Below are 23,240 nucleotides of genomic sequence, written 5' to 3'. Positions count from 1 at the left end.
CAAAATATTTGCCACTGTAAAGCACCAGGATTACTTTAACCCCTAAATTAACTAAGATCTTCTTTTACATAAGTAAAGGCTACACAGAGCAGGTGGTTCCATACTTGATGACATCATTTATACAGCACTTTTGCAAAGATCTGATTAAAAGAGGAAATACAGATGGGGAAACGAACGAATTGAGAAGTTAAGTGACTGTCTCAAGATCACACAGTGACTGTTCTGCCCTTTAAAGCATGCTACCTCACTGCACTACCAAGCAAGTGACCTAGGTTCTATTTTTAAGGTTGGTCTCTTGCTTTCTTGGGCCAAGCCCTGCTATCTTTACCCAGGAAAGACTCCCAATGACTTCAAAGAGAATTTTGTCTGAGTAAGGACTAGAACATTAGTTTTTGGGTTGCAAGGACTGAAAGCATTGCTGGGAAAAAAGACTAGGTCACAGGGAGAAAAAGGGTGCTAAATCACTCTGTACTTAACTCTCTGGCCAGTCGTGGAACCACATTGCCAGGCTAGAGTTGGCTGGAAAATGGTTGAATTATTTTTTTGGGGGGGGTGACAAAACTGAAACTCTCTCTGATGATAATTTTAACTGAAGGAATATTCAAGTCTTTCACAGCTCTATGATCGATTCTGAGGAGAATCGCACTCAGTCTCTCTTGGGCAGCAGAAGGTCCTACAACACAGGCCTTGGATGTTCATAAAAAGGGGTACCATTACTTTCACGCTGTGAGTTTTACACCTCTTGCCAGATTCTCTTAAAGATTTAAATCTTTCCAAAGCTTAAGTGTACAAAACAACTTTGGCAGTCCACCCCTAAAACTTCTTAGGGAAATGAATTTGGCACCCATCCTCAAAAAGGAAAAAAGCTTCCTATAGTTTAACACAGTTTTGTAGAGTCAGTTTTATCTTCTAAAAAGATCACGACTCATTTCAACAGAAACAGCTGTTCAAAAAAAAAAAAAAAAAATCTTATGGGCAACCCGGTTTCAAAAGAGGACACTGAGTTTAACAGAGGAAAAAGAGAAGGCATCAATAACACTGGTCTACAATTTTTGAGAAGTCGTCTGCTTCAGAGATAAAATGTGCTATTTATTATGTATTTTGATGTGCTGAATTCAAATATGACAATTAAAACAACTAATTGGCTACTGTTTCTAAGATATTTAAGTTTTTACATTTTATGTCTATGTATATTGTGTAGATAGTAGAGTTTTAATCATAAATTGTAAACCTAGGTCTTTTCATGTGTTTATGGTTGCTTTACATGATAATATTTCACCTGTCCTGTTTATGTAACACTTTAAAAATCAGCAAAAGGGTTATATAAATAAAATGTATTATGAAACAAAAGGCAAAAAACTATTATGTACATAGTTTAGACCTATTCAGTGTCTACTCGGCGCTTCTTGGCTTGTCTCTTGTATTCATTAAATGGAGCATCTCTTGTCACTGTCCAGCAATAGTCTGCAAGCATTGATGGGCTCTGTGACGTTGTGCAGTCTATATGGTTTTATAAAAACTTGATAATAAGTCAATATAATGTAACTGGGATAGTTTTAGAAAAATTTGACAATAAGTGAATGTAACGTAACTGGGATATGCTTCATGCAAAAGGTCTCTTGTAAGGTATCATTACAAAGCTTATAATCTACTGAGTATGATTATCTGATTTGTATAAATGTACCACTCTTGTATCTAAAACTAGAAATATAAAATGTAACTCTGAGGGCCTATTGTAATTATGTAAAGTGTGGGCCATTAATGATGGTTTGGAATCTTGATGACTCCCATTAACCAGGACCATTGTCTGCAGATGGCTGTTTACCTGTGAGTCTCCCTGTATATGTGTGTGCTGGCAAGTGAGTAATGAAGTCTTGCAGTGACATGTGATCATGTCACCTGAACTGGAATCCATCTTTAACCTGGTGCTTTTCCAGTGAGGGGGGGTGGAAACCCAGAGGGACAAAGGGTTCCCGCCTTATGCAAAAGATATATAAAGGGGTGGAACAGAAGGGAGTGGGAGAGGAGCCATCATGGAGAATCCCCTAGATAACACCTAAGCTGGAACAAAAGCTGTACCAGGGGAAAGAATTGTGCCCAGGCCTGGAAGGTGTCCAGTCTGAGAAAAGCTTACTGAAGCACCTCTGAGGGTGAGATTATCTGTATTTAGTTTGATTAGGCATAGATTTGCGCATTTTATTTTATTTTGCTTGTAACTTACTTTGTTCTGTCTGTTACTACTTTGAACCACTTAAATCCTACTGTCTGTATTTAATAAAATCACTTTTTATTTAGTAATTTACTCAGAGTATGTATTAATACCTGGGGGAGCAAACAACTGTGCATATCTCTCTATCAGTGTTATAGAGGGCGAACAATTTATGGGTTTGCCCTGCATAAGCTTTATGCAGGGTAAAACGGATTTATCTGGGTTTAGACCCCATTGGGAGTTGGGCATCTGAGTGCTAAAGACAAGCACACTCCTGTGAGCTGGTTTTGGGTAAACTTGCAGCTTTGGGACAAGTGATTCAGACCCTGAGTCTTTGTTAGAGCAGACTGGAGTGTCTGGCTCAGCAAGACAGGGTGCTGGAATCCTGAGCTGGCAGGGAAAACAGAAGCAGGGGTAGTCTTTGCACATCGGGTGGCAGCTCCCAAGGGGGTTTCTGTGATCCAACCCGTCACAGGCTCCATTTGCCCTGATAGCGTTTCTCCATTGTTGCAATGTCCTGGTGAAATCGCTCGCCGTGCTCGTCGCTCACTGCTCCGCAGTTCGGTGGAAAAAAATCTAGATGAGAGTGCAAAAAATGTATCTTTAGTGACATGTTGCAACCAAGGCTTTTGTATGCCTTGAGGAGGTTTTCCACCAACAACCTGTAGTTGTCTGCCTCGTTGTTTCCGAGAAAATTTATTGCCACTAACTGGAAGGCTTTCCATGCCGTCTTTTCCTTGCCCCGCAGAGCATGGTCAAATGCATCATCTCGAAGAAGTTCACGAATCTGAGGACCAACAAAGACACCTTCCTTTATCTTAGCTTCACTTAACCTTGGAAATTTTCCACGGAGGTACTTGAAAGCTGCTTGTGTTTTGTCAATGGCCTTGACAAAGTTCTTCATCAGACCCAGCTTGATGTGTAAGGGTGGTAACAAAATCTTCCTTGATTCAACAAGTGGTGGATGCTGAACACTTTTCCTCCCAGGCTCCAATGACTGTCGGAGTGGCCAATCTTTCTTGATGTAGTGGGAATCTCTTGCACGACTATCCCATTCGCAGAGAAAACAGCAGTACTTTGTGTATCCAGTCTGCAGACCAAGCAAGAGAGCAACAACCTTCAAATCGCCACAAAGCTGCCACTGATGTTGGTCATAGTTTATGCACCTCAAAAGTTGTTTCATGTTGTCATAGGTTTCCTTCATATGGACTGCATGACCAACTGGAATTGATGGCAAAACATTGCCATTATGCAGTAAAACAGCTTTAAGACTCATCTTCGATGAATCAATGAACAGTCTCCACTCATCTGGATCGTGAACGACGTTGAGGGCTGCCATCACACCATCGATGTTGTTGCAGGCTACAAGATCACTTTCCATGAAGAAGAATGGGACAAGATCCTTTTGACGGTCACGGAACATGGAAACCCTAACATCACCTGCCAGGAGATTCCACTGCTGTAGTCTGGAGCCCAACAGCTCTGCCTTACTCTTGGGTAGTTCCAAATCCCTGAGAAGGTCATTCAGCTCACCTTGTGTTATGAGGTGTGGTTCAGAGGAGGAGGATGGGAGAAAATGTGGGTCCTGTGACATTGATGGTTCAGGACCAGAAGTTTCATCCTCTTCCTCTTCCTCGTCTGACTCAAGTGAGAATGATTCTGGTGCATCAGGAACCGGCAGTCCTTCTCCGTGGGGTACTGGGCGTATAGCTGATGGAATGTTTGGATAATGCACAGTCCACTTTTTCTTCTTTGACACACCTTTCCCAACTGGAGGCACCATGCAGAAGTAACAATTGCTGGTATGATCTGTTGGCTCTCTCCAAATCATTGGCACTGTAAAAGGCATAGATTTCCTTTTCCTGTTCAACCACTGGCGAAGATTTGTTGCACAAGTGTTGCAGCATATGTGTGGGGCCCACCTCTTGTCCTTATCTCCAATTTTGCAGCCAAAATAAAGGTGATAGGCTTTCTTAACCATAGTGGTTATACTGCGCTTTTGTGATGCAAAAGTCACTTCACCACAAACATAGCAGAAGTTATCTGCACTGTTCACACAAGTACGAGGCATCTCTGCTCACTTTGGCTAAACAGAAATGTGTCCCCCTTTGCAAAATCAAACACTGACAAATAAGAGAGCACGACACTGTATGATTTCTAGAGCTGATATAGGGCAATTTGTTCAGCAGAGTGATGTAAGCTTCGTTATGATTGCATCATCCATGACTTCTAGGAATAACATGATGCAATTCATATCATGTATGACGCAATACCAGCTTCAGATTGCATCATTCATTGTTTTGCCTAAAAAGCAAGTACTGTCCAAACCCAGTCATAGATTTATTCATAGATCCAGTCAAAGATGTATTTTAGTCATTTCTGGTTTAAATTGAGATCCCTTCCCTTTATAACTCACTTATCCTCCGCCATTCCCAAGTCAAGGGTCGTATATACTGACCCAATAGCATATCTTGAAAACTAGAGCCAATCAACAATTTTAAGCATCATTTTCGTTCTCAGTGACCCAGAATTAGTAAAGTTTGACTACATTTATTTCAGAAGCATTTTGGCTGTAGAGCAGTGTAATCATACAACATCTAATCAATGGACCAGGTAAGCAGCAATGGCAGTGATCCAGAAATACTCCCCTGCTCAACAACTCTCCTAGATGGAATTAAAAACCATCTCCAATTATGACACTTGCAGAAGTAATTTCAAGAGAGGTTAAAATATGACTGAGGCGGACAAAAGCCCAAAAAGAAAAAAAGAAAAAAAAGTCTCTTTAAGTGATAAACCACAAGCAACTAGAAAAGGAAATTTCACCAGTTTTAGTATTGGAGATTCTTGCTGCATTCCAAAAAAAGTTCACAGCTTAAAATGCTTGTTCAACGTATGCCCTGGAGATGCTCAGTTTTGTACACCTATCAGTCCCTTAGAACATATAGGATTTTAATTTCTGTGTTAATTGTCAGATCCTACAATATCCTTAATTTGCACTGCTATTAGGAGACCTTTCAATCTTCCCCACTAAACGTTCAAAATTAAAAACTTCCATTAAATCATATTTTCTTGAATCACTATATGAATCCAACATTGTAATTTGAGACACTGTGCACCACAGAGTAGTTCTGAAAAGGATTTTTCAACCCCCAATCCACAGAGATGCAGTTCACAGTACAACTAGCTTGGCAATAAAATGATATCATCAACCACAATAAAACAAAGTTTCAGGCTTCAAGCTCTACGTCAGGGGTTCTCAAACTGGGGGTCAGGACCCCTCAGGGGGTCGCGAGGTTATTACATGTGGGGTCGCGAGCTGTCAGCCTCCACCCCAAACACCGCTTTGCCTCCAGCATTTATAATGATGTTAAATATATAACCAAGTGTTTTTAAATTTATAAGGGGGGGGTCGCACTCAGAGGCTTGCTATGTGAAAGGGGTCACCAGTACAATCGTTTGAGAATCACTGCTCTACGCGCATTCCTTATTTTTACTGAGGTAGCTCCCAGAGGCCCTGATGTCCACTAAATGTCATGTTCAGCTCTTCTATAAATTACAAAGCTCAACTAATTTTAGTATTAAATTGACTTGTGCTTCATCTTATATTTATAGTCAACTTTAAGCAACCCAGTACATGCAACAGAGACAGGCTATAAAACACAGAAGTTGCAGGACAAAGAAAGCTATGCGCCATCAGCTTCTGCACCATTCTGAGACAGCACCTTAGACTAGAGCATGAACACAGGTCTTCAGAGAGGTTTAAATGAGATTCCCAAAAGTGGGGTTTTTTTGTGCTACATATGGACTGTAATAACCCAACTCAAGATGTCTTATAATGATAAGAGCCTGGTTATTTGCATAAATGTTCCATGTGATCATGCAGTCTGGGCCAGCTACCACCTGCAAGCTGCAGCTTTAATCTGACTTGCATTATTTTTCAATTATTTCCAATCACAATTAATGTCAAAACAAAGCTACAACCCAAAACATCCAAAAGCATATTATTTATTTATATGTATCTACACATACCTCAGGCTTAGTAACCAAGGAATATTCAAGACATGACATTAATGGATCAAGTTCCATGGTTACCATTTTAAAGTGGCCCTGACAAGGCTTGAAAAGGAAGCTAAATTGCACTACATATAACCTTACACAGAGGACTGTTTTGCCTTTAAATTATCACATGCACTTTCACTTCATAGTAGGTGAGATTATATATATATATATATATTATATATATATAAATAAATAAATAAATGGATGTCAGTTGTTTGTAATGAAAGGGTTTTTCTGACTAGCCTCTCCCTAAAACTCCAAATGTATTCACATTAGAGAAGAGAATGCTATAAAAAGGGGCACAAGAAGTGCCCATTTGAACACCTACTGAAGTCAATTCAATAAATCTAGCTCAACTCTTCCTCTTCCCACAGAGGCCTTTACAATTTTGTCAACAGTCCACTGTAAGCTCTATTTTCAAATACGGTAATTTGTCCAAAAAAAAAAAAAAAAAAAAAAAAAAGGTACATGATACTGTCCAGGTCAACTATATGAAACAGCAGAGCTCATCCCAGCCCGATTTCCTGAAGTGCTGAGTACCCACAACTGGGTGAAGTGAATGAGAGCTGTGGGTGTTCAGAGCCTCTGGAAAATCAGGCTCTATAGTAGGGGTCGGCAAAGTTCGGCACGCGGCTCGCCAGGGTAAGCACCCTGGCGGGCCGGGCCAGTTTTATTTACCTGCTGACGCGGCAGGTTTGGCCGATCGCGGCCCCCACTGGCTGCGGTTCGCCGTCCCGGGCCAATGGGGGCGGCGAGAAGCGGCGCGGGCGAGCGATGTGCTGGCTGCGGCTTCCCGCCGCCCCCATTGGCCCGGGACGGCGAACCGCGGCCAGTGGGGGCCGCGATCGGCCGAACCTGCCGCGTCAGCAGGTAAATAAAACTGGCCCGGCCCGCCAGGGTGCTTACCCTGGCGAGCCGCGTGCCGAACTTTGCCGACCCCTGCTCTATAGCCATTAGAACACAAGCAATATTGCAATTTCAATGACAAACGTATATGTTCTAATACTGAAGACGTTCAACATGGGTGATATCTTTGGATCCAAATACTTTAACAAAAAACAAACATTCCAACCAGCCTCTAATCTGTGGTTTCAGCCACTCAAAAATTAAATGCAACCGGTCTGTTCTCCTGTAGTGCTCTCACAAGCAGCAAAGTTATGCAATGTGGCAGATTGACAAACACAGTAACTACTACTAGGTGTAACAAATTTCCAGAACGTTGTCTCCTCCAACAGCATTTGACAAAACAGTAACAGTTACCTACTATACACTCACTCGTTCCAGTCCCTCAACACATATATTAAACACTGAAGCTGTCCCGCTTAAAACGATGTAATTAAGTTTATCTGCTTCAGTCATATTACATCCGTCACTGTGATCCTTTCAGCACCTTGCCCCCTTTTTGGAGCATGAAATGCAGGTAACAAGAATGACTTTGTTAACATGGGACCATGTTTGCCAAGTATTAGCTTCTGCAGGCAAGTTCTCAAAGTGCGTCTGACAACTGGTTAAGGATTTAACCATAGCTGCTGTCCTCAAATGCATCAGAAAACGTAAAAGACAATGAGAGTTTTTAAAAATTATACAATTATGCTAACACATAGGGCATTAACTACAAGATAACAGAGCTGAAACTCTTGTAAGGCAATATAAGTGCTGCTTATTGAAAAAAAACAAATGAGCAGGCCCAAAAATAAATATGTACGCCAAGTGCTCACATATGAGGATAAGCACAATATAAACACCTAGACAGTCTCTATAAGGGAAATCCAATTTACATCCCAACAAAGGACTGAGTAGTACAAGAACTAGTCTCAAAAACTTCTTTTCTCTTTTAGTAGTGTCCTCTTATCAAAGAAGTGACAGTAAGACAACAAGCTATTATTGCTCAGAGCAACATCACATAGCATCTGTACCCAGAAAGGTTTCCCTATAGTCTAGGAAAAGACATAATAAAGGCCTAATAATAATAATAGTTGGTTTATTTGTGCTGTCTTAAATCCAAGGACTTCAGAGCATTTTACACAAATTGAGTTAAGCCTTGAAACACACTTGAGAGGCAGAAATAAACAGAGGTCACAGTTCACCTAATGTAAAGCACCATTGAAGGCCTCACTTAATTAGGCTAAGCAGTTTGCACATTCAGTTGCAAAAATGATTTAGCAACGCTTCATTTTAACGTATTTTAAAAAATGGTAAATTACATGCATCTGAATAATAATTAGAGAAGTCTGTCATTAACCATCTCTCTGGTTAATGGAGTAATTCTTTGCAGTGCAGGTTTTATTTAAGTGTCAGGGATTCAAAATGTCACTTTTCAAAAAACACACAAACAAAAAAAACGGATTAGGCTCTCATTTATATCAGTGCCAATCTGGAGTCACTCCGCTGACTTCAGGTAAGAACTGAACTTGACCTCAGTTGAAAACTGACTGCAGTGGAGGCACTCTGAATTTACACAGTAACACAAAACAGAATTTGGCTTTAGATTTAAAAAGTACCTAAAAGTAGTCAAATTCATTTTTAGAAAGCAAAGGTCAAAGTCAATTACTGTATGTACACATGATCTTGCCCTCATCCTATACAAAGAGTCAATATTTTAAATCTGACCATGGCACCCACTTAACACCATGATGAGTACAGTATAAAAACCTAGAAAGATGAAATAATCTAGGCATCGTAGAAAGAACATTAACTCAAAGGATAGGGCTGACCCAATAAATAGGCAGACTATTCTGTGGTGTTCTTGGGACATGAAAGGCACAAGTTTCTCTGCAAGTTTTGTACCTCGTTTAGTTACAAATTCTAAAGTTACTGTAATAGAAGCTGGAAAGGAATTTATATCCCATCCCCCACCCCCAATGTTTTCAGTCTGTTCACTCTGCATTTGACAGCATTGTGTGTGTAATTATTTTTCAGTTTCCACAGTACATTCTGCTTCCCCCTAGCTGCAAAGACCATTAGAACTAAACCAAAATAAAATGATTACTAACCAAAAATAAGCCACCCCTCCCCTTCTGCCCTTAACCCACCCACCCAATTTCAAAATGAGACTTAAACGTAAACAAACTGTTTCTGTCAAACCAGTGCAAGTTACAAGGGCGCCTCCCTGAAAATCCTACCCAACCATAGCCTCTTTTTGTTAAATACATTAGCTAGAGTGTGTTAGATAGCCTTAACTACCATGGTATCATGTGGGGAAAGGCAGTCTCTTAGAAATCAAGGTCTGACCCATTTAAAGATGTGATAGATTAAATCTATCATTTTATACTGCATCTGGAAATGAACAGGAATTAGTACCTGAAACACAGGTATTAGGTGCTTCAGCAAGAATCATCAGTTACCAGCAGGTGGTCAGCTATAGCCTAGAACAGGTGAAGTTTCACCACCACCTTCTATTCAACCTCCTCCCTCCCCTCCAAAAAAAAAAAAAAAAAAAAAAACGAGTTTAGAGAATGGGCAATAATTAACCAGATTATCAGAGTCACAGGGAAGCAAGGACAGTCCTCTAATAAGGGGCCTGTTATCTCTCTCTAAGCTTTTATCAACCACCAGAGACATGGACCCAACTCAAAAGTGGTAGCTTGGGGTCCCCATGCCCCACCACTATAGTAATACCAATTGAAAGCCAAGCAGCAAAGACCCTGCTCTCCACAGAAGCTAAAAGCTCAGTCTAATCTAATTGATCTTATCCTCAATGTACAACAAAGGTTCCTCGTGGTAAGCAATGCTCTGCTACCAAAGACTGCAGTCAGCAACCATTCGCCAAACTATCCACCATTCAATATAAGGCCACAGATCAGAACTTTCTGGATGCGACGGTGGAAGCAAAGTCTCAGCTTTTCATCCTAAACAGTCACAGCATGAGATTAACAGAAATGTTGCAAAGTGGTTTCATAAGCCTGTGATATGGGAACAACAAAATAAATCACCTGCCCTGATGGGAGAGGTGCAGCCCAACCTCAGTATCCAGGAGGTAGTGGTTAGTCTAGGAGAAAGGTCTGGCCCTCTACCCCTTCCATTTCCATAAAACAACACTCCTCAACTAGATGGAGTCAACCAGCAACTGTGAAAGTCCTATGGTGGTCATGGCAGCCGTAACAAGATACTAAATAGTTTTACACTGTTTGAATAAACTGAAAATGTAAGATGTATGGCCTAAATTTTCAAATTAACTAGTGATTTTTGGGTGCCCAACTTTAAACGCCTTGAAGGAATCTAGTTTTAAGACGGTGGGTGCTGAGCATTCACTGTAAAAATCAGGCCACGGGAAGATGTCTCCATTTGGGCACCCAAAATCACTAGTCACTTTTGGTCTATGCATCAGAGTCTTTGTTTAATTGGAGTGAGGAGAGCTAGAGAAGAAAGCAATTTTTCAAGCATCCACAGCTGCCTGGAGATTTTTAATAAGATGCTTTTAAAAGTCTACCTTGACCATCCATGTATGAACTCCTTTAATGACTTGTCAAATATGCTCGATTTCCAATACTGCACGGTAAACTGGTCTTAATGTCATTAGCTATCTGCTTTATCTACCAAATCAGGTTGAGTATGAAAGCATTTTTAGCACATGCCAGGCAATGTACACAGAAACCAAGTTGCCAACTATACCCCCTCAGAACCATTACTCTATAACAAATCTCATCTGACCTTTGAAGATTCTCTGTTGTGGCCTGCTTAGACACTTATTAAGAAAAGCATGATCAAATCAATTCAGAACATATTCATCTGGGGCCTTACAGCTTAGATTAATGCCATTTAATCTTGTAGTTTTTTTCCCGAACACTGGCGATTCTCTATGAAACAGAATTGAGACAACATGATTTATATAGTATAACCAGGTTTTATCCCAAAAGACTTACATTACAACAACCAATACTATTTGGACTAGTAAACATGACATTTAACATAATGCCAGTAGAAGCAGCATATTACATGTCCCTTTATAAAAATCACACTTTTTTTTTAGAAACCTAAATTGATCAGACAGACACAACCTATTATATGTTGCTAGAGGAAAGGAGAGTTAGAAAATAACCTTTATAGAATAGATAAATTAAGATCAAACTATAGAAAGTAATCCCCTTTGTATAATTCATGAAGGATGAACTAAGCAAATCTAATTAGGAAGGACAGAATTGGACATGTTCACGGACATCTTCACAGTTTTTACCGAGCATAGTGGTTTTCCACAGCATGGCTGAAGTGGGGCATCGGGCCTATATTATTAAGTTAACTTCAATGGAACTACATCAGGAATAAATTTGGTTTGTCTCAAGTCTTGGAGTCTGAGTCCAGAGATGTTGTAGAAATGGTAGCTCCCTGCCAACGTGCCTCCATTCACAGACATCTAGGATTTTCCGTGGGAACCTAGGTTAGTATTCCAAGGAGGGGTGGAAAAGAAATGGCCCCAAAATGAAGGAGTAGGGGATCTTTAGGACCAGAACTAGGCACAAAGCCAAGTTCAGATCTGAGAATCTCCACTTAAATTGTAAGGGAGGAGTCACCAGAAGAACAAACCTCAACTGAATATTTTATGTTTTCTCTAATTAAAATAATTAGATGCTCGGAGCTTGTAACATTAAACAACATCCAAATGAGTAACCATTTCTGCAGTAACTTGCTTATATGCCCAAGGATACTTTTATTTTTCTTCCAAAATTAACCCTGAAACACAAGAAATGATCTAGCCATTTTAATATCCGTTATTTCAACTTAAAATTGATACGATGACACGCTGGCAAATGTAATAGATGTGCAATAAGGTTACTTCTTGTAGTTTGTCCCCTAAACTAAAAAATTCTAAATTTAGTCTAAAGTAAAAATTCTGCAAGATAAGAAAATAAAGGAATTTAACTCTATGACTAATGACAACTTCTGTTCTTGTACAAGAGTAAAGAAGGGGGAACAAGTTTATTTCTAATTGTATTGATTTTAGAAATCATCCATACTTGAAAACACTTTACACACAAAATTAAGTCCCTTCTATTGGGCTGATCTAGTCAAAAGCATAGGGATTTATCATTAATGTGTGTCATATGTACATGATAGAAAAATTCATCTTGCACAATGTTTTATGCTCTATTTGAAATACAGTGAACTTCACTATATTTGCAGTTAGCAGCAGAAAGCATATTACATTTTCAATCATATCCAATATCAGCAAAAAGCTGATAATCCTATAATCCCCTTTCCATGGTGTATCTTTATGTAAAGACACTTCCTTCTTTGTCCACACTGCACTCACTGTAAGAGGAAATAGTACAAACTCATTTGAAGTGTGGGCTTTTAGGACATTAATTGGCGCTCTAGAGCCAACATGGTAGTTTAGAAAATTAATTAAATATTCTTAAAGCTTGGTTGCCACCCACATGGGCTATGGCAATAAATACATAAAAATAAAAAAACCTAACCTCTCTATGGTAGGGTTACCATACGTCCGGATTTTCCCAGACATGTCCGGTTTTTTGGTCCTCAAATCCCCGTCCGGGAGGAATTTCCAAAAAGCCGAACATGTCCGGGAAAATAGGGAGGCATGGTAAGGGGACCGCCTCCTCCCCGAGCTCCAACTTTCCCGGCTCCCGCCGCTCTCCACTGCGTGCTGGGGCTGAAGCAACTTCCCCAGTGCAGCAGCAGCCGGAGCCTGGGGAGGAGGCGGCTGCGCGCTTGGATGCCGCCCGCCGCCTCTGTGCCCCCGCAGATCGGGGGAGTTGTTAGGTTTGCTGCAGCCACTCGCACTCGGGCAAAAGACACTCAGGGGACCCCGAGTGCGAGTGGAGTGGCTGCAGCAAACCTAACAAGTCCCCCGATCTGCAGGGGCACAGAGGCGGCGGGCAGCATCCAAGCGCGCAGCCGCCTCCTCCTCCCCAGGCTCCAACTTTCCCGGCTCCCGCTGCTCTCCACCACGGTGGGGGCCAAAGCAACTTCCCCAGCGCAGCAGCAGCCGGGGGGCGGGAGGGAGGAGGGGGAATGCGGGGTGCTCAGGGGAGGGGGCGGAGTTGGGGCGGGGCCAGGGCCCCGTGGAGTGTCCTCTTTTTGCAGTATTTAAATATGGTAACCCTATCTATGGATGGCATCTGAACATAGGAAGATTGGATCAAACAAGGTAGCCAGGTAAGATTCAATTTTCTTTCCAACTTGTGACACCCTTACTTATGGGATTTGGTTGGTTGGGGGTAGGGAGGGCATATGCCTGGTCTACACTATATATACACACAATATAAGGCAGCTTATGTCGACTTAACTCAGTAAGCATCTACACTAAAATGTCACTCCCACAGATGTAACTTGCCCCCTACACTAACTTAACTCCACCTCTGCGAGATGCATAGCACTTAGGTCGACATAGTTAGGGCAACACAGTGTCAGTGTAGACACTGCATTGTTTACATTGCCTGTTGCTGCCTTTCAGAAGCTGTCCCACAATGCCCCACACTGACAGTTAAATCGGTGCAAGTGCTCCTAGTGAGGTTATGCACTACCGATACAAGGAGTGTGGTGTGGACATGCAAAAGCAATTTAATTACTGCGGGGGCTAGAAGTCGATTTAACTTTGTAGTGTCGATTTGCCCAAGGAGTCGTGTTTCTAGGATCAGAAGCTTTCACAGGTTATGTACAGTTGGCTAATTAAACCAAAAGTTGACTAAGGCACTGAGCACTCTTCTAAAGAGAAGTTTTCACTAGAGTTGTGCTTTTTTTCTTAGCCTTCTGTTAAATAATGATAAACACTTCAATTAAGCTAACCCATACGAACATAAACATCATGAGTTTATTCTGCAGTTGTCCAAATGCATCTGTAATAATAAAATACCTATCTTATTGCCACATCAGATCAACACTAAAAATGTAACCGTTGCTCATCAAGAACACTTGCAACTGCTGTATAAACTGTTATGTGAACATAGGCTACTAGACAAGTTGTCTTCAACAGAATGAAAAGAAAAAACTTTAATCAGAGTGAAAAAAAAAATCAGTATCTATCTCACAGCTTAGTATAAAGAGATACTCTTGGGGGAATTCTGTGCCACTGCGCATGCGCAGAATTTATGTCCCCTGCAGATTTCTTTGATTCTCCACAGAAAAATGACTTTCTGACAGGGAAGCAAAGGGAAGCCACAAGAACAGTTATGCGACCCTCCCCAGCAGTATGTTTTGGGGGCCCAGAGCAGCCGGAAGAAAAGTAAATCACTATGTGGCAGGAGGTGAGACTGGGGAAGACCCAGTTGGTAGCTCCTACCCTTCCCCAGGCTCAGCTGCTAGTCCCGACTGGGCGGACAGGACTTCCTCTTCCTTTGCACAGCATCCGGGGCCAAGTCAGACCCACCCCCAGATTTCTCCTCCACCTGAAGGAAGCTCTACAGCTCCCTCTCCCCCCCGCGCTTCCTGCACCCATCGCTCCTCAGCTGCAGGGGGAGGGATCCCTGTACAGGGAGCTGCTTCCCCATCCGCCCAACCCCTGTGCCTCCAGACCCCCTCATACCCAGACCCTCCCACCGAGCCTCACCTCTCTGAACTCAGAACCCCTCCTGATGAGCCCCACTCCCCCTGAACCACCCCAACGAGCCACCCGCACCCAGATCCCCCACCCCACCATGCCCCAACCAGCTGCATCTGGACCACCCACTGAGCCCCCCACACCCATACCCCCCTGCCGAGCTCTCTTCCCCCCACACCCAGACCCCCCACACTGAGCCCCAACCACCTTCACCTGGACTCCCCTGCAGAGTCCCAATACCATTGCACCCAGAACCCTCAACAAGCCCCTGTGCATCCACATCCCCCCGCACCCAGATCCCCCACTGAGCCACCCGCACCCAGATTGCCCCACACAGAACCCTCTCATCCCACACCTGGATCCCCCCACACTATGCCCCTCCACACTTGGATCCTGCCTTGCTGAGGCAGCCTGCCCACACCTGGTGAACCTGGCATGGAGGGGCAGGGCCCTGGGGTGTTTCTGGGGCAGGCCCGGTTCTTGCGCTGTGTCAGAATTGGGTGCAGCCTCACAGCTGAGTCCGTGTCCCGGGGGAGCTGCACAGTGATCTCCCACCTCTGTGCGGCCAGTGGCCTGTGCTTCCAAGTGCCATGCTGGAGCCTCCACATTTATTTGACAAATAAAATTTGCAAAATTTTAAAATACTGTGCATAGAATTTTTATTTTTTTGGCACAGAATGCCCTCAGGAGTAAGAGTCTTCAAAGAACTGCACTCTAATGAGAAAAAAAACCAACAAACTTCCCTTTACAAACGAAAGTAGGTCTACAATGGAAAAACAACCATCTATCCAGACACAACCCTGGGACTGGTTGAATCAGGTTACCTGTCTCCAAAGTCCACTTCTATTAGAACTGAGTACACAGTTACCAAAAGTGCCTAAGGAAAATTGAGGTTCATACCATCTGACATAGAAAATACAAGGACATGCATAAATGCAGAAACTCTCTATATTAAAAATAATAATCTAAAACCACTGTATTTCTTCAGTCCCAGTACTGCAATCAGATCCACAAGTGGACCTTTGCACCCATGCAGAGGGCCAGTGAACTGTCATCACTAGGGCTCCATACGGCACATGATGCTACCTACAGCGATCTGATTGCAGGACTGGGGAACAATTTTGAGTTCTAAGTAGGCACCTCTGCAAACAGTATCCCAAACATATGGAGTAAAGATTTAAACTTTAAATATGTTCAAAAGATTCACTTCCTGCATCACTAAAAATAGACACATATTCCTTAAAACCAAGGCACTATGATTTTTCTTTTAAAAAATAATTAAATTGGTAACTTGTCTCTAGTTTTATACAACATTAAGTAATCTGGAAAAGAGAGACTTTATAGATCCATTAAAAAAATATATGTAAAATTGCACTGAATGAATTTATTCTCCAGATAACACACCAAAGTCCTCTATTTGGACATAGTACAGGACAGAAGTAATACTAGGATATATCAGTACATACTAAATTTTAGATTTCATTATGCATGAAGACTGTGTTTCAATGTACAGTTAAAACTTAGACATTTTAGTATGCTCAGATTAGTTATATTAATGCCATCTAACTAAATTTCAATTCTTTAATTATATCTGCAATGCCATCCTCATATTAGGTGAAGACATCAAATATATCACAAAATAGTCTACATATATCTGTATATTTGAAGCCTTTGGTTTCAATTCTAAACTATTCTGACATATTGTGTAAACACCAGTCTCTAAATGAAAACATTAACATGTCACTGGAACTACACTGTGATTGTAAATTATGCCCTGTTCCTCTCTAAAATCTTACCAAAAGATACCTGACCTAAACACCACCAAACTGAAGCCAAGAGACATGATTAAATAGTGTGTGTTTGGTTTAATTTGAGCCCTCAGACCCAATATAACCTTTGCTCTTCAAATACCAAGTGGGTCTACTAAATCTAGCAAAGTTTTTGCATTTTGTGTCACCCCTAGGTTAGTTCAGTTACAAGCTTTTAGATTTAGCTATCCTAAATTTATAAACACCGTGAGAAATAGTATGAAAATAAAAGGATAACTCACTTCACTGTTGAGGATCTTAGTTTGATGGAACACCAATATTCCCCTTGTCCCCGTGTGTCCCGCTTTGAAGAAAATACTGTGTATGAAAACAGATTATTTTTAGACTCAGTATGTGAAAGCACAGTACTTCCTGTCTCAGCTCCACCTTAAAAACTACACATACATTCTCTTTTTGATTTCTACAACTAGTATTTCATAACCCCTACTATCAAATGCAATGGAGGAGATGTCGAAGGGACAAGGTGTTAGAAACTTGAAATGTCAATTCCCTAGTTCATAACTCAGCACAAAAAAAGTTTGGTTAAAATATACTGTCACTCTTAGGCAATCAGGTCATATTAAAACAACGGCATTTTTATCTGTCACAGCTATGAATAGACTAAAATATTTTTATTTATAACACTGATCTTTTCCATAGCAACAGGATGTGAACATGGCATTCCCAGTGTAATGAAGTCACTATAGCAACATGATAATGATGTCAGAATAATCAGAAAGTATTTCATACTTAGGAGATGGTGTGCCACACTAGCTGTGTATTAAATTAAAAAGTTACAGATACTGTAGAATCTAGCCTGTTCTGCTTTAAATTTCTCTTTCACTTAAAACTCACAGAAACAACATTAAGGTATAGAGTGTTTGATTATTAATATCTGTTTCTTAGTGACTTCAGTCCTTATTGTCTCACAATTTCAGAAACTTCCATACTAAACATATTTCGCCTCTTGAGGAGTCTGCCATGGCCAATTGGATAAAGAATCAAGTGCTATTCCATTAACAAAGGAGGAGAATTTTTTCAAAATATTACACATCAAAACAGGGCAGTTCACAATTCAACCCTGGTCTTCCTCAAATAACACAATGAGTTAGATTATTTGATGCTGTTAAGTTCAAACACATTTGGTGCCACATTTTAGACTGCGAACAATACACAAAGCCAAAATTACAAACTACCACTCTGGTTAAAAGCAATTTAATAAATACAAACACAAACAAGAAGTTGTGGTACCACATTTACAGATGAAAAATCTGAAATGAACGAATTTTTAAAAATCTGGTTTTCATTACCTGTGGTGTTTGTTTACTGTTTGCAGTTCATTCCAATATATGACTAGAACAATGAAAATAGACAAGTCAGTTTCATTTTTGTTTCTAGTCAATTTCAATTTCTGGTTCAGACATTAACACAAGACTGCAATGCTTGGTTACAATCATTGCAATGAAAGATTTAAACGCAAACTCAAAATGATCAGCAATTAAGTTTAAAAAAATATACTGGCAACATAACTATAGCTATGAGGTTTTGTCAAGTTTCCTAAACACAAAAATACCCACAACATTTTGAGCTAAACAGTGTGCCTTTCACCATGAATCATTTTTGCAGTTCGATGAAGGGGGAAAAATTAAATTTGATGGTGTCTGGAGGCATATAATAGTTTTTCTACTGAATATTACTGGAAAGACTACCCTATTGGTAATTCTTGTGGTAGTCAACTCCCTATTTTAAAAGTTTTAGAGTGATGTAGATAATATAAAACAACCCATGCCCAATAAATCATGTGATGTTTAAAAGTTTTAGTGCCGAGCAGAGGTACATTCTATGTACATGCCAAAGTTAACCAAGAAATAATTCTGAAAGATTCCTACAAGTCAGAATTTAGCTATCAGTAATGAAAGCAGCCCTTGAAATATATACTTTGATGTCATATACTACCCAGACTTGGAGGGCTGTAGCTTACAAAATCGAAACAACCCCGTTCACCCTCACATTTAAATAGAAGACTGACAGAAGGCAAGGAGAGAAGACAATCCCCCCTAGAATGACACCTTCAGAAAAGTGACAATGTAATAAAATGTTTGAAAATAGGAAGCACTATGAAGACACGACCATGCAAATGAAAGATGATGCTCTTTTCCCCTTTCACCCACTGCCCAAAATAGCAATCCAAAGCTAGCATGTTGCTCTGAATGCCTTGATAATTCAGGTAACATTTGTTTTGTTTTTTGTTTTGATTTAGGGCTACAGAAAACTTTAAACCCATGTTGGAGAACAGTTTACAAACTGTCTCAATGGCCCTTCCCAAACTTTCCTCTTCAAAGTCAAAGAGAAGGAACAGGAAAATAAACTCTCAGAATCTAACATTCAGACACCCAAATCCAAGTATCATCCACCCCAAATAGATCTTTCTCACGCAGACCACCTAAGCCTTGTCTCGCATATTAGCCCCAAGTTATCTTCAAAGACAAGGGATGAGAGAACTACAACAGCCTTTTATGTCCCCTTGCAATGTCTATGGGAGCAGTGAGATGGCCTGCTCCCCTTCAACTTGGGTTCCTTGGCTCCCTCTTCAGTCTGGGCTGTAAAGCCTCTCTAGGTCTGAGAAACACCCCAGACTGCATGGACCAGTAAGAGAACTGCGGGATTTTCTCAGGCCCAATTATACAATCTGGGGAGAGTTTCTGCTACTGCAACACTGAACGCACCAGTACTGAAAAGGCAACAAGAAGCGGTAAAGAGTCCAGGAGCGAAGTGGGTATGCCAGGATCCAGACAACTTCACTCCCTCCACACACCCCAAAATAGGGAAGTGCAGCATCCTTGGCGTCTGACTGTCCCCACATCTGGGGGACTGAGACACGCTGGGGAATTCCTGGTTTCACTTCCTCCATTACCATGGCTAGCATATATTAGGTGGGTCTAGGAGGTGTGGGAGAGTGGCTGATGGCAGCAACTCAAGGAATGCACTAAACTACCCTGCTAGCTCCCATGTGTGACATGGGCACTGCCAACAACGGGTCAGGCCATCCCAAATATGCCTGACGCCAGCCAAGTTCAGTTCCAACAAGGCAGATGCATGCCCCATGCCTAGCCCCAGGAAATCACAACAGAACCATTTTTATGGGAGAGAGAGAGAGAGAACCGCTGCCTGGTAGCGCTGCCAGCCCAGGAACGCCCTGGGGGCAGTGCCCATGCCACCTCATCCTTTCTTCCTCGAGTCAGTGCCCCCCGCACATCCCTGCCCCGCATCCTAGAGCCAAAGCCTGCCCATCGTGCGGGGAGCAGCGCCTGTCCCAAGCGCCCCCTTCACCCTGGGGGGTCCCTGTGCCCATTCCCTGCCTCCCTGGGCCCTTGGTTTTACCCTTGGGGTAGGAACCCCGGGCCCTGACTTGCACTCCCTTCCCCTTGCAGGGCTGGGGGAGGACACAAGTCAGTGCCCCCCCAGGGAAAGGTCAGTGCCCTCTTTATCCCTCACTCCCAGCAGTCCCGGGGGTGTCCCTGAATCCCCCCCCCCCGGGGCAGTGCCCCCCCAGTTAGCCTGGGCTGGGCAATGAACCCCAGGGCCCCTCACATGCCCCCTTCCCCAGAGGTCCCACGGACTCACCCCACTTTATCCCGGGGGTCACCAACCTCCCCCCCGCAGCGCCTGGCTCCCTCCGGCTGGGGGCAGGACCCCCGGCATCCCCCACCCCCGGCTGTCCTGACCTCCCCGGGCACCCCCTGCCTGGGGGCCCAGCCCCTCTCCCAGGAGCCGGGACTCGCGGCCCTTCCCCGCGGAGACGGGCGGCCCGGGAGCGCCCCGAGCAGGCCCGGCCCGGCCCAGCGCCGCCGCCCCACTCACCCGCCGCCGGTGCCCGCCGGGCCGCCTCCTTCCGCCCGCCGCTTGCGCTCTCCTGCTCCGCTCGGGGCTCGGCTGCTGTGCGCGGCGGCGCCGCGTCCGCCCCGCCCTCCTCGGCCCCCGCCTCCCCCGGCCCGGCGCCCGGCAGCGGCCTGGGGAGGAGCCCACGGGGCGGGCCCGAGACAGCCGGGAGGAGCGGGGCGCTGGGAGCCGGGGATAGGGGATCTGGAGGGGTTGGGGGCTGTTGGAGGGGTCCTAGGTTATGGGGGGGATCTGGAGGGGTTGGGGGCTGTTGGAGGGGTCCTAGGTTATGGGGGGGATCTGGAGGGGAGGGGGCTGTTGGAGGGGTCCTGGGCTATGGGGGGGATCTGGAGGGGAGGGGGCTGTTGGAGGGGTCCTAGGTTATGGGGGGGATCTGGAGGGGAGGGGGCTGCTGGAGGGGTCCTGGGCTATGGGGGGGATCTGGAGGGGAGGGGGCTGTTGGAGGGGTCCCGGGCTATGGGGGGGATCTGGAGGGGAGGGGCTGTTGGAGGGGTCCCGGGCTATGGGGGGGATCTGGAGGGGTTGGGGACTGTTGGAGAGGTCCTAGGTTATGGGGGAGGTGATCTGGAGGGGAGGGGGGCTGTTGGAGGGGTCCTGAGCTGTGGGGGGGATCTGGAGGGATGGGGGGCTGTTGGAGGGGTCCTGAGCTATTGGGGGGATCTGGAGGGATTGGGGGCTGTTGGAGGGGTCCTGGGCTATCGGGGAGGGGAGGGGGCTGTTGGAGGGGTCCTGGGCTATGGGGGAGGGAATCTGGAGGGGAGGGGGGCTGTTGGAGGGGTCCTGGGCTATGGGGGGATCTGGAGGGGTCCTGGGCTATCGAGGAGGAGATCTGAAGGGGAGGGGGGCTGGGTTATGAGGGAGGGGATCTGGAGGGGATGGGGGCTGTTCGAGAGGTCCTGGGCTATGGGGCTTGCATGTTGTTTTTTGTTGTCAGTGGGACTACTCCTGTACTTAAGTGCTTTGCTGTATCAAGCCCATGTGCTCAGCACCTTGCAGGATGAAGCCCCAGCTAGGAGTGGCCTGGGAAGAGCAGAATGTATCGATTGAGCAAGATAAGCTAGTTTTTAGCTATGCCTTCCGCTTGTGTAGTGTGAAATTCACTCCCATGTGTCGGGCTAGCCCAAAGCACCCAGGACCCTATCGGAGTGATGTATAGGACTTGTACTGGCCCTCTGCAGAGAGGTGAATTTCATCCATGATTCGGTAGAAGACAAGTAGGATTTTCTCAGCAGCAAGAGAGCAATCCTAAGAATATTTTCTTCTTCTGTTGAAGTATTGGGAGCATAAGCTTTCGTGGGTAAGAACCTCACTTCTTCAGATGCAAGTAATGGAAATCTCCAGAGGCAGGTGAACTTCAGGACCAGACTCCCAAGAGAAACGGCTGAGCTCCAGTTCATTTGCAAATTTGACACCATCAGATCAGGATTAAACAAAGACTGTGAATGGCTATCCAACTACAGAAGCAGTTTCTCCTCCCTTGGTGTTCACACCTCAACTGCTAGCAGAGCACCTCACCCTCCCTGATTGAACTAACCTCGTTATCTCCATACTGATTTATACCTGCCTCTGGAGATTTCCATTACTTGCATCTGAAGAAGTGAGGTTCTTACCCACGAAAGCTTATGCTCCCAATACTTCTGTTAGTCTTAAAGGTGCCACAGGACCCTCTGTTGCTTTTTACAGATTCAGACTAACACGGCTACCCCTCTGATACTTCTTCTTCTGTTGTGTCCTGGGGCCCACAGCCCAATTATTCTGCTAGTGCTAGGCATCATACTTTGTATTTCATCCTGATTCAAACCTAGAAACTCTTCTCAGCTTCAAGCATGGATTTTTTGGATAATATAAGGCAGTGGTTCTCAAACTTTTGTACTGGTGACCTCTTTCCCACAGCAAGCCTACGACTGTGACCCCCTTATAAATTAAAACCACATTTTAAAAATATTTAACACTATTATAAATGCTGGAGGCGAAGCGGGGCTTGGTGGTGGAGGCTGACAGCTCATGACACCCCACATAATAACTTTGTGACCTCCAAGGGGTCAGGACCCCCAGTTTGCGAACCCCTGATAAGGTGTTCATTGTGTGCACATCATTGTTAAATGGCAAACTGCAATTTCATTTGCTTTTCATACATACATTTGCTGATCTCTTTCAAAATCCTTTCAACTTATGATGACTTAATAATCTATTTTGTCACACAATCAGGAATAGACCTGGCAAGCCAAACATAGCTGCTGGGCCGGGATAAATTTACAGACAGAAAAAATCATATCAATTTATTTTGGACCATGGTGTAAGCCATTTAATTTTAATGCCATAGCTCAGGTTTAATAAATATAATCTCAGGAGAGTAGAAATTGCTCATAGTTCAAGAGTATTATTGGAATTAGTGTAGCATCACAGTATAATCATTAAGTATTGTGTTATAAACAGCACTTTACACTGAGAGATTGTCAGGCTCCAAAACAATGTAAATATTTACATGGAGTTTACTAAACTTCCAGTTTAGTTGAACTAGTTTTTAAGCCCCAGTTCTGTTAGTATATTAAACTCTCGATTGATTAGATTGTTTTGGATGTGCTGCCTGGTTCTGTTCTTTATTGTTATTTTTTCTTTTACAGCACCCAAAAATGCATCACTCCTTACAGTACAAGATAAATTGCACATAGTTCTTAACTTAGAGAGTTTACACTCCTTTCACTCAGGATGTAACCAGGGAAACAAGCAGTTGGCCGGGGGTTCTGCAGGCAAAGAAACAGCTCACACT

General features: G+C 43.4%; 1 protein-coding gene across 3 annotated transcripts in view; it reads right to left on the bottom strand.

The window, feature by feature from the left end:
• Window positions 1-20,485, bottom strand: part of RAP1A (RAP1A, member of RAS oncogene family) — a 76,251-nt gene extending 55,766 nt beyond the window's left edge. For 2 of the 3 annotated variants that reach the window (XM_065404341.1, XM_065404343.1), the window contains exons 1-3: window positions 20,432-20,485; window positions 17,881-17,923; window positions 16,813-16,888 (exon numbers count right to left, since the gene is read on the bottom strand). The gene's annotated coding sequence lies outside the window, so the exon portion shown is untranslated. The remainder of the gene's footprint in view (window positions 1-16,812; window positions 16,889-17,880; window positions 17,924-20,431) is intronic. The other variant, XM_065404342.1, reaches the window with a different exon arrangement.
• Between the last annotated feature and the right edge of the window lie 2,755 nt (window positions 20,486-23,240).

This window comes from Emys orbicularis, chromosome 4, assembly GCF_028017835.1.
Source record: "Emys orbicularis isolate rEmyOrb1 chromosome 4, rEmyOrb1.hap1, whole genome shotgun sequence".
NCBI lineage: Eukaryota > Metazoa > Chordata > Testudines > Emydidae > Emys > Emys orbicularis.
This window is presented reverse-complemented; position numbering and strand designations above follow the sequence as displayed.